This window comes from Lutra lutra, chromosome 4 (assembly GCF_902655055.1).
Source record: "Lutra lutra chromosome 4, mLutLut1.2, whole genome shotgun sequence".
In the NCBI taxonomy this organism is placed as follows: Eukaryota; Metazoa; Chordata; class Mammalia; order Carnivora; family Mustelidae; genus Lutra; species Lutra lutra.
This window is the reverse complement of record NC_062281.1, coordinates 49,603,435-49,609,434: the sequence shown is the minus strand read 5'-3', so window position 1 is coordinate 49,609,434 and position 6,000 is coordinate 49,603,435.

Below are 6,000 nucleotides of genomic sequence, written 5' to 3'. Positions count from 1 at the left end.
AGTGTGGGAGGAAAAGTGGTAGAAGAGAGGAGAGATGAAATGGAGTGATTGGTAGAGTTTACAACCTGCAGGACCTCTGGGGCATGCAAGGGAGTTCAGGCTTAGGCTAAAGGTAATGGGATGCCACTGAATCAACTTAAACAAAAGAACGATATAATCAGGTTTTATGTTCTTGAAAAACTGGAGAGCCTTACATTTTAGGTCAGACAGATGGATGCCTGTCGCAAAACTTAGGCCTAGCCACAGAGGCTTTGCCTTGGTGAGGCCCTGATGAGACAGTTAGTGGTGGTCACCTTATGGTAGAGACTCAGCTCTTTGGTCACATACTTGTAAAGTGTCTGATTCTAGGTCAGTTTCTGAATTCTCTGCTTTTCCTGCCACAACCCTGTCTCCACATCAAATCATCCTTTAGGCCCATATCTTATCAACTCCTTAGTGGTTCAGAGGCTGGCTTGTACCTCATGGTGATGTAGATGTCCAGGATTGCCAGATCCTTTCTTGTAACAAGACCATGACATTTGTCATTTGTCACCAAGCATGGCCGTGTGAGGATTGGCTACATTCCCCAGAAAACTCACAACAGGTTGTAGTGTCCTTGGAGAATTTTACTCTGGCTTGGCTTTTGATTCTCTCCTCCTGAAGAAGAAGTAATCAGTGAGGGATACCTGGTTGGCTCAGCTGGTTAAGCATCTGCATTTGGCTCAGGTCATGATCCCTGGGTCCTGGGATCAAGTCCTGTGTTGGGCTCTCTGCTCAATAGGGAGCCTGCTTTTGCCTGCTGCTCCCCTTGCTCTATGCACACTCTCTCTTTGTCAAATAAATAGACATCTTAAAAAAAAAAAAGTGATCAGTGAGAGAAATACCATTATAAGCAGAATTTTTACTTCTCACCATAGGGAAAGGGAGGCCATGATATCTTTGGCCTTTTCACAAGCAGACTGGGCACAACAGGTTTTGTAACAGCACCTGGTCTTCTAGGACTAGACTCAGAAGAATATCAGGAATTGGGGAGCCCTAGAGAGTTCTTAGAAGACTGAGTAGGAAATACTTTGTCTTTTTCAACCAGTCCTTCCATCCAGTAAGAAGTATGACTTGTTTTTGAGCATATATTTATCGAATAGCTTAGTACTGGCAATCAATAAGCAACATCGAAATGAGTTAAAATTTCTTAGTCACTTCAAAGAGCTTATGATCTAATATGGAAAAGGAGACAGTATGTGATGCTAAAGTAAAAGAAGAATAAGCAGGGCGAGGTGGCCCCTTGTGCTTCAAGTAAGACTGTTTCTTCTTATGCCTTTAGGCATCCGTAGTCAAGACTACAGAGGAGACTTCTGGCTGGCCAGATGCTCCTCCTTCCCCTCCTCCCAGCACTTACTTCTCTCTCCTGCTGTCCTACGACTGTTAGGACTGATCCTGCCAGTCGTCACAAGAAGCTCAGGTCATAAATTCCTCACTCCAACCCATCTCTGGCTGCTCTGTACAATCCATATTCTCACCACAACCTAATGCCCTGCAACTGCTCAAACTCTTCCGCTCTGCCCTTAGGAACTGGGCCATTCATTAGCATAATCCCTTTTATCAGTGCTTTTTCTGAACAACCCCCTCTTGTTTTTACTCTAATTAAAACCTATTGCTCTTGAAGAACTACTTGAGAGGACCTCTGCAGTCCTCTCAAGTAGTTATTTTCTCTTCCTGATCTAGTTGGGCTTGGAGGCAGGGTTAAGCGTCCTCCTTGGCCCTTCCTTCTGCATTAGATAACCCCTCCCTCCTCTTTAAAACCTCCAGCTTTGAATCTATTATCATTAGTTTAGATCACTTTCTATTCATTTGTGATAATCTTGTCCTCCACTTTACCTCAGTCCTCACTCTAGACTTTATAATTACCCACAACAAACCCTTTCCTAATCTCAAGTATCCCATTTTCCATTAACAACCCACTTTACAGCTCATTCCCTGTAGTACCACAACTTCAACAAATCATTCACCATCTCTACCTTCAAGTTACTAATCCTACCAACTTTTCAAAGGCTCCTGCTCCTTTTCTAGACTTTTTATTTTTTTTTAAGACTTTATTTATTTTTGAGAGATAGAGAGAGAACCCAAGTAGGCAGAGTGGCAGGCAGAGGGAGAGGGAGAAGCAGGCTTCCTACTAAGTAAGGAGCCTGATGCGGGACTTGATCCTAGGATCCTGGGAACATGAACTGAGATGAAGGCAGACACTTAACTGACTGAGCCACCCAGGTGCCCCTCTAGAATTCTTTTCTACTGATCTTTGCCTTGCCACTCTGTTCCAAGCATTTGGGCTTTCTTGCTCTTACATGAATGTGCCTGACATATCCGTGGCTCAGGTCTTTTGCACTTGCTGTTGCCCCTTCCTGAAGAACTCTCCCTAGTCACTTGTGAGCTTTGCTCCCTCACCTCCTTCAGGTCTTCATTCAGTTATACCCGGTAAGGTGTTTGCTGATCACTCCGTTTAAAATTATACCTCTTGGGGCGCCTGGGTGGCTCAGTGGTTTAAAGCCTCTGCCTTCGGCTCAGGTCGTGATTCCAGGGTCCTGGGATCAAGCCCCACATTGGGTTTTCTGCTCAGCGGGGAGCCTGCTTCCTCCTCTCTCTCTGCCTGCTTCTTTGCCTACTCGTGATCTCTGTCTGTCAAATAAATAAATAAATAAATCTTTTAAAAATAAAAAAATAAAAAAAAATAAAATTATACCTCTTTCTCCAGTACCATCTATCCTCTTCTCTGCTTAAGTTTGTTGTTTTGTTTCTTGTCCTCTTCACCCACTATCATGTCAGTTCCAAGAATCAGGGTTTTTTTGTTTGTTTGTTTGTTTGTTATTTTGTTCATTGCTGCATCATGAGCCTGGAGGAGAACTTGGCATTTAGTAGACATGGGGAAAAAATGAATGAATAAGGTATGTGTTAGAGCATATGCAAGGATGGCAATTATATGAGAAAATGTTGAAGTTTAGAGTGGGGAGATTTTCTTCTCATTGTGGGGAGCAGCTAGAACACTGGGGAGATCTTGGAGGGCTTCACAGGTGGCTCAGTATTTCATCTGATATTTGAATGTTACTTGGGGTTTTCTAATGTAAAGAAAGCAAATGAAACTGCAAACAAAGAAATTGACATTGTCTATGGCTTGAAGTCAGAAAACAGTGTGGTTTGCAAACATTGTTGGTACAGGGAGAAGAATACGTGTTTGTCATAACTCTTCTATTTCATAACAAAATCTCTTTACCCACTTTTACAAATGGGATGTCAAATTCTAGTTCTGTTAATTTTTCATATTCCTGATTTAGTGAAATCTGTGGTTGGTACCTTTCTGAAGTGCAAGTTAAGTCTGAAACTTTCCTCTCAGATTTAGAATATAAATATGGTCCTTACATGGCAGGCTTTCCTATCATTTTGCCCCATGAAAATTTTTTAAAAAAATATCTTCTTTATCTCTATTTGACACAGAGAGAGACAGGGAGAGAAGGGACACAAGCAGGGGGAGTGGGAGAGGGAGAAACAGGCTTCCCACAGAGCAAGGAGCCAGATGTGAGGGCTCAATCCCAGTATCCTGGGATCATGACCTGAGCTGAAGGCAGACGCTTAACAACTGAGCGACCCAGCCACCCAACAACTGAGTCATCCAGGGGCCCCGTGCCCCATGAAATTTTGAGAAATATACTTATTTGAAAAACTCCTTCTTCAGGTGGATACTACTTTTATCAAGTTAGGCCATGATCTTCACATTTGAAAAACAATGTGGTATCTTTGTCCTTGGGTTCTGCCATACTGTGGTATGATCCTGGGCATAGAATTTTGTTTCGTGTTTTGTATAATGGGGCCTTGCTGTAGTAATCTCTAAATTCCCTTTCAAGTCTAAAATTCTGGCGTAAACAACAGAGCTTGATTTATTTAAAGCTGGATGTGAGAAACCGCATCACAAGCCGGGTTAATAACCCTTAGCATGCACCTTGTGCTGAATTTCATATTACTTAAGAGTTTCCAGCAGATAGGCTCCACGTAAATTTGTATCAGAATCATTGTGTGCAGTAGGCAGAGACGACCAGGGCTACACAGGGACAGTAAGAGGGGCTGTGACCTTTCAGGTAGGCCTCCCTTTCTTCATTTGAGGGAGTTATTGTCTAGAAATGTCAGGTTGTATTGCTTAACGATGCACATTTATTTGACCTTTGCACTGTCATTTCTAGTCACAAAAGTTATAGTAGGAAAAATACAGCCAGTCATAAAAATTCATGGAGGAAAACATCAAATTTTACTACAGTGTATGGGTAAGGTACTTAAAATGTGAATTTCAAGTACCTTTGCTTTGATTAGATATAATAAATTCCAGGATAGGATAATGATTAATATCTTCCAGAGATTTAAAAAATTCCTCATAGGAAGGTAAAAGAATTATTATAAGTACAGAATAGGTCCAAATTACAGAAAGTACAGATTCTTTCTTCTCTCATTGCTGTTCCATGTAGCAATTTATCATCTAATGCATAACTGAAATGAAACAGTTTGTTATATATTATTTTAGGGTTATTTATGAGCAGTGTTTCACCAAAGATGGTTCCTAGAATATGAGTAGGGGTACAAATTATTCCTTTTCTGTGGGTGACTTAAGGTTTTGGGCTATTCTAATACAACATTTGATATAGTTATACACTTTAGCAGTAATTTCAAGTTCAAAGTTCTCTCTCTCTCTCTTTTTTAAGTAGGTTCTGTGCCCAACATGGAGCTCAAATTTACAACCCTGAAATTAAAAGTCATATGCTCTACTGTCTGAGCCAGCCAAGCACCCCAAAGTTCTTTTAGATAAAGAAAGGTTTTGTTTATTTTTGACATGGTCTGTGTGTAGGATTACCAGATTTAGTGAATAAAAATACAGGCATTGAATTAAATTTGAATTTTAGATACATAATAAATAATTTTTTTGGTATAAATAAGTCCTACATATGGCATGGGACATACCTATACTAAAACAATACTCACTGACTAGATGTCCTGTATTTTATCTGGTAATATCCTGTCTGGGTAATTACAAAAATGGCCACAGTCTTTCCCCTTTCTGTACCCACTACTTTGGCAATGTGACTTTGCAGTCCTCCTATCAAGAGGTATATTTTGTTTCTCTGGCCCTTGCATGTAGGCTGGTCTTGTGAGTTGGCTAATAGAATTCTAAGCCTAGACCTCAAGAACCATGCTCATTTCTGCCTTCTCTCTCTAGGAACCCTATGCAGCCTCCAAGCCCAGGATAGGAGGTTATATGGATGACAGAAGCCAATCCATCTGAGACTTCTAGACCAGCAGCCCCCAGCCAATTCAGCAGCTGACTATAGAGCATGGACTAGCCCAGCTAAGACCAGAAGAACCACCTGCTGAACCAAGCCCAAATTGGCAACCTACAGAATCCTGATTATTATTTTTAAGTCACTTAGTTTTAGTCAGCAAAAGCATGTTGATACAGTTTAACAATGTAAAACAGACCTGGGCATTTTTTTTTTTAGGACTACTAGACAGCTTATAGGTTGTGCAGAATTTGGAGGGCTACATGTGAAAGTAATAGAAGATGTAATTTTTGTAATCACTTTTGAGCAAATAATACTTGAAGATGTCTTCAGGGAGTCAGAGGAAATTGCTTGTTGAATAAACACTCTGACTCACAGAAAAAAACTTACTTGTATAAAGAGATGTTGCTTTACTTCTTTAACAATGTAATGTTTATGAAGTGTAGAACTTCTGCTGAGAGACTTCTTGCTTCCTTCTTCCTTTTCTGGGATCTTTTCAAGATACATCCCTTGTAACCAGCCCATTCTGCACTATACCTTTGACAACTGATTACTGGGATCAGACCCAGCTGGGGGTTGAGGAAGAATTTTCATATATCTGTGCACCATCAATTAGCCAGTTAGTCACCAGACTACTTGTTGACTTCTCAAATGACTAATGAACATGGCTCTATCAGGGATCCAAAGAAGAGATATGTGGGTTAGCAGGTGT